This window comes from Myodes glareolus, chromosome 15, assembly GCF_982192425.1.
Source record: "Myodes glareolus chromosome 15, mMyoGla1.1, whole genome shotgun sequence".
NCBI classification, from domain to species: Eukaryota; Metazoa; Chordata; class Mammalia; order Rodentia; family Cricetidae; genus Myodes; species Myodes glareolus.
This window is the reverse complement of record NC_142040.1, coordinates 48,400,724-48,415,402: the sequence shown is the minus strand read 5'-3', so window position 1 is coordinate 48,415,402 and position 14,679 is coordinate 48,400,724. Positions and strand designations below refer to the sequence as shown.

Sequence of the window (14,679 nt, the reverse complement as noted above, 5' to 3'; positions counted from 1 at the left end):
TACCCATTACCTTGCATATTATTCCTCTGTTAAGTGGTTAAGAGCTTATATAGGCATGACCTTTTCCCCCCCAGAGGAAAATGCCTTTGACATGAGTCTCACAAAAACAACTCCAAATGCAAGACTACAGTGCTAAGAGAAGCCTCAAAAATAAGAAAAGTCTGATAAAAATCATTCTTGGGATTTTGGAATTTGGAACTGAGAAATCAAGCTTCTCCTTCTTCCTGAAGCCATCATTTTAATAGTTAGAAAATTAAAACACATAGGCTGGAGAAATTTACTCCAAACAAGCCAGAATGCAGCCTAGGTCTCCCAGTCAGGGACTTTTTAATTGACACATACAATTTTGTTACATTTCCCCACATTATTCCAAATCAATATGTCTTTATTCCCACCTTAGCTCTGATGCATCTAATAATTATTCAAATAGCATAAAGTGGAACTTATTGTCATTATCATCATAATTATTATCAGATAGTATTAAGCAATGAACAGGCCAATAAAACAATACTCTTCAGTACAGTACAACAATGGATCTATTTCCACATTAAAAATTAAATTCTGGAGCTGGAGAGGTGGCTCAGTATTTCAGAATGCCGATTGCTCTTACAAAGTACACAGGTTGGTTCCCAGCATATTTCTGGTGTCTCACCACCACCTGTGACTCCAGTTCCAGGAGGTCTGATACCCTCTTCTGAACTCTGCTGGCTCCTGAACACAAACGGTGCAGATGGCACATACGCAGGCACACATGCAGAGAGGGACAGACAGACACAGAGACCCCAAAACTAATCAAAACCTATATAAATGCACAGTAACAACTCCGTCTTGATTTTTTTTTCTGTTAAAATCAGAAGGTTTCATAAACATAGACCAATTCAGTTTAAGGTTACTCAAACCACAGTAAAGTGCGGGGGGACCCAGACCATAAAGCCACTTGCTTGTTCTGCACTAATGTGACACTATTAGCCAGGGATTCTCATCTTTCACCATCAAGCGAGGAAAATACTGAGTGAGGAAATCTCTCTCTCCTCTCTCTCTCTCTCTCTCTCTCTCTCTCTCTCTCTCTCTCTCTCTCTCTCTCAGGCTTCTTGTTACCCAAATCCCAAATGTACCTTCAAACTCCAACACTTCCACCAAAGTGGAGACTACAATGAAGAAGAAAAGGCAACTTAGGAGGATGAAAAGGAAAAAATTAGTAAGAGTGTTAGAGTTTGGATCAAGGGCTGGAAAAGAGAGATTTCGAAATAGATAGGAATGAAGGATCAGCACCTAGGAGGAAAAGAATCCTAAGGAGATGATAGGAGCATCTGAGATTTTGCTGTTTATGTGACTAATAAGGAGACCCGATGACCTCCTAAAAGAAGAAACTGTAGTTGGCCAGCTGAAGGGATGTGGGAGGCAAGTTTGGCACATGCTGCACATCAGTTGTCAGACTAGAAGAAACTTGCAGGTCAATTAATAATCTCCAAAATTCTTTTCCCCGACTCCCCCTTCTTCATTTCCTGTCCATACTCCAATGGTAGATAAAGAGGTCTCATTGGGTGACATTTATTATTCCTTTCTATCAGACTCAACAGAAAAAAGTTGGCTATTGAAGCATACTTAATCTCGATATACTGTCTGGAGAGATTAGTGTCTAGCATTGGGTTAAGGCAAAGGGAATGGTCTACTGCTATAATTTCTCCTGTGTTCCACCCTCTGGTACCTGAAATAATTGTGACAAATGAATATTTGTCAACTGGGAATGTGTTCCCAGAAAAGTTTGCAACATATTCAACCTCACTAAACTCTCATTGTAACTTGTGTTCCTTATTCTTATTTTCTCATTATATAAGGTATGAAAGAAACATGGGATTTAAAAATCTTTGGGAAAGACCACATTTGAGAAATCACTGAGGCTGACAATACATTTTTCATATAATTTATTATAGTAATATTTATGAAAGTGTGCACTTTTGGAATAAAACAGGTATCATAGATTCATGCAAGATACTAAAATGTTACTGATAGAAATGTTAGTGGTTTTATTACAAAGTGTGGATAAATAATATGGAGTTTCTTATGTAGCTACTCTCAAACAATTTGGAAAAGAAAACTTTTGATGAAACCCTTTCAGAATTCTAGAGACTTCTTGAGATTTTCTATGTCTCCTGAAACATCTAAATTTCTGCTTATAGTCTTATTAAGTACAATACATGCACTGAGAACAATTATCTGAGATAAAATGATTTAAAGGACTGTGAAGCCAGTATGTGCATTGGTTTAGAACATATTAGAGTCAAGGGAAAAAACAGAAATTGACAATCGTATATCTACTTTATAAATCCCTGTGAAATCTAATTAGGAAGTTCCTGTGTAAACACAGAGTGAAAAGAGAGGCTAGCCAAAGACATGAAAATTGGAAAATATCCTTCAAGTCCTTATTATAAATGAGTCTAATACTTACAGAATGATTTTTTCAAACTTTTCATCTTAGTAATGATCCTAGAATCATATCAAAGGACACTGAAAAGAAAATATTATTTCTTTTTAATATAAAACTAAAAATTAGCAAAGGATCAGTTAAATATCAATGAATACTATTTACTATTTTAAAATAACAAATACCAAAATATAATTAATGATCTTTATCTTGTAATATTGATGACAAAAAGCATATGACATCACAACACCAAATTCAAATGAGGCAATTCCACATGTGCTCTTACAAAGATTAACTTTGTGAAAACAGATTGGGGGTCCCACAGGACAATAGAAGGAAGCAAGCACCAAATGTTTGAGTAAAATCTGTCTATAAAAAATTAACAGTTTTAATATGGTGATATTTCTGGAACCCTTTAAAAATCAAAAAATTTCCCCTGAAAAGAAAAGAAAATATACCTATAGGAATGTATGGGGGAGTGATAATGAATAGATTCTAAAGACTTATATAGACTTCTGAAACTAATTTGTAAAAACCTGAGCTAAGAACCCTTGATGCTCAATAAAAGTCCTGCTGGATAACAATAGCTATGTAAGTACTCAGGAATTTCATAAATACTTGGCAAAAGGTGAACTCTGTCAGTCTTCAAGTGCTGAGTGGCTTCTCATATGTGCTGGGAGCTAGAGATCTCTATAAAAGTCATGACCCAATGGTTCCCGTTAGACTGCAGCTGCTGATGAAGGTCAAAGAAATGGGGTTTTCTCCAAATGTCTAAGCAACTGCCACTTGAGAGTTGCAGGCTCATGTTGAGAACTGTCCACTAAACAGCGATCACCCACTCTTCACGGTCTAAGCTCATCTAGGCATCCCAGCAGCTGAAACACAGATGACATGTATCACTTTAGGAAGCCTGCTTGGACACTGGGTTGGCTTTTCCTAGTCACTCTGAAAAAAAGGGAAAGAGTCAAACCACGACAGCAGGATAGAGAAAATCCTTGAGAACTCAGTCTTCACTCTGTCTTTCATAACAACTCATGGGGTAAAGTTTGAACTTTGTAACGAGTAGGTGAGAAGAGATGACAGAATTCAACTCTTCAGCAGATGAGAGGAAGAAATGAGACTTCACATGATGAAGCCACCAACAGGGTTTCTTCAAGTGGGTATGTTCATCGCAGCCATGGGACAGGAGGCGGCAGAGTGAGAGCATCGTGGATGGCTGTGCCTAGGACAGGGAAGGCACACTTTATCTCCTGAAGGAAAAGGTGAAGGATGAAACAGATGAAAACATACAGGAGATGCTAAGCGACCAAGGCTGTCTTAACAAAATACCACAGATGGAGTGACATGGGCAGCAGAGATTAATTTTCTCACATTTCTGGAATTTAGAATCCAAGTTCAGGGTATTGTCAGGTTTAATTTGCCTCTCTCCTTGATGTCCAGATTGCTAGCTTGTTCCTTCTGCTAAACACAATCACCCTTAATGTCTCTCTCTGTATTCTAGCCTCTTCTTATGAAGACAGAAATACAACCGGGAGGTGGTGGTGTATGGTGGTGTATGCCTTTAATCCCAGCATTCAGGAGGCAGAGGCAGGCCGGACTCCGTGAGTTCAAGGCCAGCCTGGTCTACAAGAGCTAGTTCCAGGATAGCCTTCAAAGCTACAGAGAAACCCTGTCTTGAAGATAGATAGATAGATAGATAGATAGATAGATAGATAGATAGATAGATGGATAGATGGATGAGTAAATAAAGACAGTAATACTAAGATTAAATTAGGGTCCACCATACTGATCTCATGTTAATTTACCACACTACTTGCCTCTTTTAGTGATCCTCTCTCCAAATACACTTACACTGCTCAATATTGGGATTAGAACCTTAATGACGAGTTAGGAAAGGAAATAAATCTTGGCCCACACAGGGAAATGCAAGTTTTACTGCATCCAAGAACTACCTCTTATTCATGTCACCCCCTCCCTGACCCACAATGATTTTTTCCCTCTGGAGAACAAATTCTAAGTCTTCAAGCCATTGGGTACAATAATCACACACACACACACACACACACACACACACACACTCACACACACACACACACACACCTCCAGCTATCCCTCCAGAACACGCTACTGAGGAGAAAAAACATCAAGTGTCAGGTGTGACCATGGACACCCATGCAAATAAAACGTAGGCTTAGCATCAAAAGTTACCTATGAGTTTACATCTCTAAAGCAAGAAGCGCTCTGCACAGGCATCAGGTGTTTACTAGAGTCTTTGGGACAATCTTCATTCCCCAACCAGAGAAGAAAACAGGAAAATATGAACCAATCTGCCAAGACTCTGGTGGTGTGACTCTTAGCACAAGAGGAAATAAGCAAATCTACCACATTGTGTCTTGAAGATAGAATGAGGTCATTTCACAGGAAATGTGGAGGAACCAGACCTTTAAAAAAAAAAAAAAAACTCTGGCCTTCTCTCGATTCATATAAAACATTTGTTTTTATTATGCTTACCTCAATTGCATTTGTGGGAAACCCCAGTTTTGTTGACTATTCCTAGAACTTTCTCTTCTCAGTCACGTTAGGCCTGCACACAAGTAGGTCAAGGTCATAAGGTTGGCAGATGACCTACCACACTGACGAGACCTGCCGCAGTGGAAGTCACTTCTTTTGCTTCCTCATCAACGGGTTGTGGGATGGTGTTCACCAGACAGCGACAACTTTCAGCTGTCAGGCAGAAGCTATCAGCCAAATCAGGTGATAAACAGCTCTCAATTCTGGGAACACAGCAGCGAAATCCTACCCCTCCCCAGCCCCCACCCTCCACAGCCTGCCCCATAGGAAGTCACAACATAGAACTGGGTAGCTCCCACCACCACTGAGGGTGTCATTGCAGTCAATCACATAAATAATTTCTCCATGGAAATCTTTGCCACAGGGGAATTTTTACAGCCCTCCAGGCATTTGTCTTAAAACTTGTCCTCTTAGTTTTGTGGGAAATTAGTCACACCCTAAGTGTTTCTGACCGAGAACCAGAAATCCTCTGTCTTATTACTAACCCAGGTACCCAGGCACCATGTGCTGGAGACAGAATCAGCAGAATGTCCGAAAGCTCTCCCCACACCTTCTACTTCTTCCCGGGCTACCTCCTTTCATGATGTACGTGGTCCATGTACAATAGTTATAGTGCTAGTAATAGTAATCATGATAAACTTAGGAGCTTTACAGGTCTTCTTTATCCTTTATTCTTTGAAAAAGTGTGTTCGATTTATTCTGATCATGATTTCCCCTCCCCCAGATCCTTCCCACCTCCTTAACTACCCAGCATTATATCATTATATCATTATATTCTCTATATTCTATTTATCTTTCTCTCTCACACACACACACCACACACACACACATACACACACACACACCAAACCAAAAAAAAAAAAAACAGGAAGCATAAAGAATCCACATAAAAGCAAAAGCCAATCAGACAAAAAATTGCTCAAATAAAAAAAAAAGTGAAACAAAAAATCTAAAATAATAGTATTGATTTCATTTGTGTTGGCCATTTGCTCCTGGGCATGGGGCCTGCCCTGGATGTGGTTGATATACTGAATGCTATGCCATTGGATAAAACTGATTTTCTCATTTCTAGAAGGTATCAATTATAAATAGCTTCTCTTTTTTTGCTTTTTTTTTTTGAGACAGGGTTTCTCTGTAGCTGTGGAGCCATTTCTGGAACTAGCACTTGTAGACTAGGCTGGCTTTGATCTCACAGAGATTCATCTGCCTCTGCCTCCTGAGTGCTGGGATTAAAAGTGTGCACCACCACTGCCCAGCTATAGATAGCTTCTTAACAATGGAGTTATGCATCTAATTCCCTCCCTCAGTGTGGGGACCCCATCTGGCTTGAACTTGTCTAGGTTTTGTGCATGTGTACCGCAGTCCCTGTGAGGTCACATGCACATCAGCCCTGTTGTTTCCAGAAGATACATCTTCTTAGAGCCATCTCTCCTGTGTAGCTCTTGCAGTCTTTCCGTCTTTCTTCCTCAGAGATCTCTAAACCTTCACGGGAGTGACTTGTCAAAGACAGCCCTGTGATGAGCGAGGGCGCTGAAGTCTCTCACTCTCTGCACATTGTCCAGTCGTGGGTCTCTATGTTAGTTCCCATTTAATACGAGAAGAAGAATCTCTAGAGAAAACTAGGCAATGCTCTGATCTATGCATTATTGCAACGTGTCATCAGGAACTCCTTTTTGCAGTTTCTTTAATGGAATGATATTATTAGGCTTCTCCCTAGAGACATGACCTATCTATCTTATCTCAGGTTCTTGGTCATTTTATCAGTGTCAGATATGGCTTCCATCTCATGAAGCTGGCCTTACATCCAATCAGAAAGTAGGTGATTATTCTCATATTTGTGCCATTATTGCACCAGTATATCCTGCAGGCACGTACCTATTGTTTGGCACGAGGTTTGTATCCAATTGTTAATGATGATTGCATTTCTCCTCTGGTAGCATACAAATACCTTCAGATACCATGAATGCTAGTGACTGGGGATGAAGCCGCTGGTTAGGCACCAGCTCAACTGTAAGTTCTTAAAAAGCATCTGATAGAATTTCATTTCTATTCATAGTTGAGTGAAGACTAAAACTAGAAATCACTAATCTGATTTGGGGAGCTGAAAAAGACCTGCAAATGTCAGCACACTTAATGATAAAAATAATCTTTTATCTTCCCAAATTGGTACATTCACAGTGATTTACTAGATTTCATAATTGGTGTGATAAATAAAAAATAAATAAAAAAGATAAAAGGGAAGAATGGTGAAAATAGGAAATAAAACAAAAATCTACAGATAATACAATTATAAATAAATTATTATAGATGAATCCAAAATGTAGTGATATACAGATCAATCATTAAAAAATTAATTATACAAATTTCAAGAGTGAGGGGATTCAGAGTAAATCAGTGATGTTTCTACATTCTCACAGCAATTAGGACAAGAACTTAAATATTGCATTTTAAAGATCTTAAATAGGTCTGGGGCTTTAGCTCACTTAGAAAAGCATTTACCTATCATGTCAAATGTCCTATTTTTGATGTAGGCACATAGGAGATGGGGGCAGAAAAATTAACTCACATTCACCTTCAGGTATAGACAGCTGGGGTCCATACTGGGTTACAGGAAACCCAGCCTGAAAATAAAATTAAGTGAAATATCTTGAAACCTTTGTGCAAGGAATAGAACTAACACAATGTATCGGAGCTTGGCCAAAGATGAAGCACCCAAATTTCAAATTAACTTCATTTTTAAAAAAACAAAAATTTTTACCTTCTGATAAACCTTACTAACATGGAAATGTTAAGAAGCAATCAAATGTCACCAGTAAAGTAAGCAAAGGGTTGAGACATGTCATGTGACTGCCCCACTTCTTCCTTCCTGCATGAGACAAGAGTCCTCTGCTCCTGGTAATAGATGGAATCTAATGAGATTTGCTCATACAGTGGGGAAATTTCAAGTCATAAAACGTCTAATTTTATAACTCAGAGTGTTTTATTGCTTATGTGACATTCTCTAAGGAGCCGTTCCTCATAAATCAATAAATTTTAGGTTTGTGTACAGTGTACCATGGTAAAGCTGGAACATCCTGCTCGAATCTTCTCAGAGATAATGAGTCTTCGCCTAGCAACTATCATTAGCCTGTTTGTCTAGAGGTCCAAAAGCTGGAGGTAGAAGGCAAACAGGCTGGGGGCCAAAGGGAAATCAACAGATCACAGGTCAGAGGCCACGAATTCTGCTTCCTCGGATGGTTAAGCAGAAAACTACAAAGTAACAGGAAAAAAAATAAGCACAAGGTTCAAGAGATATAGACTATTTGAAGATAAAATTACCCTATATTCAAAGTCATATTTCTTTGATCATATAGAGAAATCCATTAAAAATGCCAATCAAATTCTAACAGTTCTTTTTTCATGCAAAATTTTACAAGCTGCTTCCAAAATTTATATGAATATGCAGTAGCCAAACTATGTCCAATAACTCTAATCAAATATTTGTGGGCCATTTTTAAAGCAGTACAGTAGGACCAGAAGATGAATCAGTAGATTAATTGCTTGTTGTGCAAGCATAGAAACCTTGTTCAGGTTCTCAGCATCCATGTAAAAGCCTAACATGTAGGTTTCCTATGCCTATAGCCACAGCATTAGAGTAGAGACAGGCAGATACCTGGGACGGGGATCTTTAGCTAGTCAGTCAAGATTAAACAGTGAATTCCTGGCTTAGGGAGAGAACCTTTCTCAAAAAAAAATGGTGGATTAGGTAAAGTAGTGGTTGTATGTTCTTCTCCAAGATCCATAACCAGAGCTGTTGGTTACCACCAAAGTGTGCATGCCACTATGTACCCTTAGGGTTATTGTGCCATACTGGTCATGGTTGTGGTTCATAGGCACCATAGCTGAGTAGGACTATTGGTTGATTTTCTCCTTTAGAAGCTTGTCTGACACCTTTGGTACCAGCAAAGCTAGGCCTGGGGAGAAGGATCTCAGGTGAGTTCTAGCTCAGGGGCCTCTAGGGTTCTAGACCCTGTGTCTGAAGGGCAGGGTGGCGTCAACAATAGGGATTTACCTTCCATTTCTTTTTTTTTTTCTTTTTTGACTTTTGAGACAGGGTTTCTCTGTAGTTTTTGGTGCCTGTCCTGGAACTAGCTCTTGTAGACCAGGCTGGCCTCGAACTCACAGAGATCCACCTGCCTCTGCCTCCCAAGTGCTGGGATTAAAGGCGTGCGCCACCACTGCCCGGCCTTTACCTTCCATTTCCAAGGAGATAACCAAGGGCAGTGGTGGTGCATGACTTTAATAAGAACACTCAAGAGGCAGACAGGCGGACCTCTGTGAGTTCAAGGCCAGCCTGGTCTACAGAGCGAGTTTCAGTACAGCTCCAAAGCTACAGAGAAACCCTGTCTCAAAAAACAAAAAAAAAGTTTTTTTGAGCTGTAAACAATAGCCTATGGTTTTTAGATGGTTCAGTGGTTAAGAGCACTGCCTGCTCTTCCATGGGTCCTGAGTTCAATTCCCAGCAAGTGGCTCACAACCATCTGTAATGAGACCTAGTGCTCTCTTGAGGAAGAGACCTGGTCAGTCATCCTCATCAACTTTGACCATGAAACCCAATATGGACAGGTTCAACAGAACTGCCATATACGGTTTGCTCATGCATGCTTCAGCATTGCCAGGGCATAAATTTCATTTTTTCATTTCATGGTTTTTAGAGGGAATTTTTTGGACAACCATGACCATCAACTCAAAAGAAGTCTTTTTACCAGGTTTTCTTCAGTTACTGAAGAGAACATTGTCAGCAGAGAAGAAAAAATTTCATTTAAATTTTATATATTTATCTAGAGACTGACTTACATGTGTTATCGTTTTTACTATAATCTCAAAATTAAATTAAGTATTTCTAAATAAAGTGAAAAATAATAAAGACCAATATCTGATCTTCCCTCATGACACACAAATTAGCATACTTGCATACACAAACACACACTTTCACACACACACACCACACTCACACAAAAAACACTCACTCAAAAACATAGACACACACACACACACCACAGACACACTCACACAAACAAGTGCACTCATACACTACAGACACACATACATATACACAAAAATTAGCTTTTTAAATATTCGGGTTTTCTGTTATTTAAGACTAAAATGGTATGCTCAAGATCAGATAAGCTCACTTGACTTTTGGCAGCTGAAATTACAGAAGAAGGAAGTTCTCAGGCACTGACATTTGACACACTTCACACCTGGGTAAGCTGGAGTGATTGACAGCTCTCTATCATTCCCAGCAGGAACAAATTCTGAAAAGTAAGCAAGAAGTCTACCCCCTCTAGAAAGGAGAGTGTAGGAAGACAGGGCACTCGGTTCCTCTCAGATGTTTTCCTAACAGCTCTCGGAGTGTCTGCAGTTCTAGGACTTTATCGTGCTCCATCCTACATCTGCAAAGGGGTAACAGCAGCAACAGTAATATGTCTTAACTGCACTCTCCGCAGGCTTGTAAAGTAGTGCTAGAAAATCTTCAGTCACAAATATAGTGATGGGGAAAGGTTTACTGGTCAGAAGAACCACGTTTAAGCACAAGACAGCAATATGTCAATATAAATGTATATATGACTTTGTATAGATGTTGACTTTGTGATACTTCTAATTGCTTGTATGCAAAATAAAAAAATATGACAGGGAACACTATAGAATTAAGTAATACTTATATCTTTAAATCATAAATATCACTTGAAATAATTGTAGGTAAGTTATTGGGTTTATAGTTACTATCATGTAAGGATAAAAAACAAACAGATTTGTCTGTCAGATTATGAATATGTAAAAAATTCCCAACATTGAATTTTAAACCATTTTGTTGCTAATTTGAATTTTTTCTTCATGGTTGACTCAGTGTCTTTCAAACAATTCATTTAATAAATAAAAATGGATTTCAATATTTCCTTAGTCTGCTCTTCTATCTTTGATATATTGCTGTTTGCACTTGGTTTGTTCATCTAGAATAGAAATATTGATGACACTCTCTCATTAATGAAGCTTTAAAGCCCCTCGGGGAATAGGTTTTTCTTATTAATTGAATTTTTTAATTAATAAAAGAATAAATCAGGAACTGTTGTTTCATCCTTTACATGTATAGCTTATCTCTACCATAAATATAATTAAATCAGAATTCATTGAAGATCATAGCTCAGGGATGGCTTTGTATATTTAAGTTCATACCTCCAAGGAGTCAGAACAATTGTAGACGTGTGTGTGTGTGTGTGTGTGTGTGTGTGTGTGTGTTGTTTGGCTGGAGTTTGGACTGAAGGCCTTCATCGTGCTAGACAAATGCTCTCCCACTGAATCACCATCTCAGCCCCTGTCAGAGAGAAACGATAAACTTAGTATATTTTACATCACTGACTAGGAAGGAAGATAGAAGTTCTTATAAGATATTGCACTCAGTAAACAATACCTTCAAGATTTACTAAAATTTGCTATTTTTCACTGAATTTGTTCTTTGTAGCTAATTTGTTCTGATTTCCTAAATGTGGCATGCCAGAACATCTCTAGCAATTGGGTCAGAGTCTGTTACCTCTTAGACCCAGCCGCAGAAAGAACTTATCCTTATCCAAACTTTATCTCCTCCGTGCAGAAAGCAAGATACTTAACAGGGGAGAATAATTCCATATTAATTGACCTGCCACAGTGTTTTTTTTTGAACTTTAGGCACTTCCAGCCCTTTCTCACCTTTAGCCTTTCTTGAACTGTAGCATTCTGTCAGCAAAATCACTATTGGTATGAAATAATAACACTGTTTTAAAAGAAACAAGAAAATCGCTGACTCTGAGCCATACATGAGTGATCACAGCTCAGGAAAAGGATACACGTTACCCTAAATGATAAGTTCCACCAGGAAGAGATGACGTCAACATTTATAGCCACAGAACACAAGGAAGTTACAAATCAATATATTTTCCAATTACTTCAGCATCATCTACAGAAAGGCAGGAAAGCATTCTGTAGAGTTCAAATGTTCTCTTATAGCATTCTTGGCTTAAAGATGGTTAGGGATTAGACACCTGCTTAGCAATACACTATGAGAAGCTGTTTTCATAGTCAGAAGGACATTGGACCAGATACAGAAAAGGTAATTGGCTTTTAAAATATCTAAAATATTCCAGTTATTATACACCCTTGTCTTAGAACATCGCATCTCTTTGCAATTTCAGGGCTCTAGCTAGTGAGACGAAGCAGTCAGCAGTATCTTTAATATTGTACAACTTCTTCATAGAAGGTTAGCTCACCACAGCTGAAATAACAATGCCCATTTACTATAAATAATAAATGGGCAAAGTAGCTGAAAACTTTAAAAGTGTAAATTTTTAACTCTATATTCAGAGCAAGGTTTTTTTTTCAACCTGCAGCTACAACCCACAGGATAGTCATTGATGCATCTCAACATGTATGTAGATGACAAGGTAGCGTCTCAGTATCAGATTCACTAACCAACACATTCAAATGACGATGCCAGCTAGAGTATGACAACTGGGACTATTTACTCACACCATCTGACTTTGATAATAGCAAACAGGAACCAAGCTGAAGGACTGGCTCACTGTCACACCTGTTTAGAATATCTTGATCTGCAAGGAAGCCCATTCTAAGTGTCACCCTCCCTGTGCTTGGTGAAAGTGTGTCTATTCTTTACCTTTCTGTGCTATGCTGGTCACTACCATGATCAAGGCAAGTTTTAGAAGGAAGAGTTTATTTTGGTTTATGGATCCAGAGGATTAGAGTCATGATGGTAGAGAAATCATGGCAGTAGGCATAGTAGCAAGCGTGGTCAGGGAGCTCATCTCTTTGAACAAAAGCATAAAGCAGAGAGAACTAACAGTAAATAGCCTGAGTCTTTAAATTTTCAAGCCCATCTCCAGTTATATACTAAACTTTCCCAAAGAGAACCTCCAACTAAGAACCAAGTGTCCAAACACCCAAAAGTGTGAAAGGCATTAATCCTTCCACAGGGGAATCCCTGCCTTTAATAAATTACAAAGCCATAGTAATAGCCATTTTCTGTCTTCTTGCTTTCTAATCCTTCCCACTGTTCAAAGGTACTCTTATAAGTTTTGCCTCTGTTTCGTTTGTTCCCTAGCACTGAAGTGCCTTTTGTTTCTATATTATAATAAATATGAAACTTGTCCAGGAGCTTCATCTTCCAGGAAGTGGAAAACCTAAAGTGCATCAATTCACTGATGTAAGAGGTTCTTTTGTCTATGTGTTGCTTTCATTGGTTTAATAAAGAAACTGCCTTGGCCTTTTGATAGGACAGAACTTAGATAAGTGGAGTAGACCCAACTGAATGCTGGGAAGAAGAGCAATGTGGCAGACACCATGAATCTCCTGCCTGAGATGGACATAGGTTAGAATCTTGCTGGTAAGCCACAGTCACATAGTGATACATAGATTTAGTAGAAATGGGTTAATCAAGATGTGAGAGTTAGCCAATAAGAGGCTAGAGCTAACGGGCCAGGTAATGATTTAATTAATATAATTTCTGTGTGAATATTTTGGGTGGTAAGCTAGCTGGGCGCTGGGACGAAACAAAGGGACCCCCTCCTACAACAATTGGCTCTCTTCTTCGGGTAGCTTGAAGAGTCGTCATTTTCATGCCTGAAGGTTGAGTTTGAACATGAGGTTGACTCATCTTTCTGAATATTCCTTCATAATCTGTTCCTTCAAAGTCTGTTTTGAGGATGGACATCCATTCAGAGCTGGGAGATGAGCTACAGGAATTTAGTTAAGCATCTTGGCAGATGTCACTAAGGACCCACCCTATTCCTGAACCCTTACCTCATCAATGGGGACCAGCACAATTTCCAGCTGCGAACATCTGCACCTTAAAGGGCTTTCTTAGGAGTTCAAAATTCCCCTTTCTCTTGTCTGAGCATGTAGAGTTCTTGGGTGCCCTGCTCCTAAGGAAGTCACTAAATAAGAATTAGCACATCCTGTTTTCCTGGGCCTAGAGGTAGAAGAGACCTAGGTTATTGTGCAGTTTCTCAGAGATTTCTGGTAGCCTCAGGCTCCACCTCCACCTCCCCAGCCCACACAACAGCCACATTTTCTTAATAACACACACTCCCTGATGCTCCCTCTCCTTCCCTTTTCACTTTTTTATTTCTACACCTCTCTTTTCTGCACCTGCCAAACTTATTTTCTCAAGTCCTTGGCTCCAAGACTATTTCAAGAAGATCTCAAGTCGAAGCAGTTATCTGTTTCTTTTCCGGTATAGATAAGCACAGACATTACAAACCCTGGATAGTAAATTGTTTGTGCCTTGGGGCACTCTCAAGCTTCTGGTGAAGGGGAAAAGATGAGTCAGATAATCTACAGGCCCCAGCCCACACTTCATTGCATATGGAACCTGCTCCTTGGAATCCTGACTCTTCTCCAAGACGAAGAGCTAGATGCCCATCTAGCCAGATTATCTCAGCATGATTGCCTAGAGGTGATCTGCTAGAAGTGCACTAGGAAAACTCTGAAGGTTGGCTCATTGTTCACTCAGAAATACAGAGCCATCATTATTTAATAGTAATCTGTTGTCATATTGAAAAGGTGTATCACTTTTTATTCTTCTGTAAAACAGGTTGATGCTTTTATAATTTATTCTTTTTATGTTTTTCTTTATGAGTACTTTGCCTCCATGT

The 14,679-nt window shown here is 39.1% G+C and overlaps 1 long non-coding RNA gene across 3 annotated transcripts in view; it reads right to left on the bottom strand.

The window, feature by feature from the left end:
- Nucleotides 1-2,161: 2,161 nt before the first annotated feature.
- LOC125396640 (uncharacterized) overlaps nucleotides 2,162-14,679 on the bottom strand; it is a 75,412-nt gene continuing 62,894 nt past the window's right edge. For 2 of the 3 annotated variants that reach the window (XR_014997019.2, XR_014997020.2), the window contains 3 exons: nucleotides 11,213-11,351; nucleotides 4,937-5,009; nucleotides 2,162-3,675 (listed from right to left, as the gene is read on the bottom strand). This is a non-coding gene — a long non-coding RNA (uncharacterized LOC125396640). The remainder of the gene's footprint in view (nucleotides 3,676-4,936; nucleotides 5,010-11,212; nucleotides 11,352-14,679) is intronic. The other variant, XR_014997021.2, reaches the window with a different exon arrangement.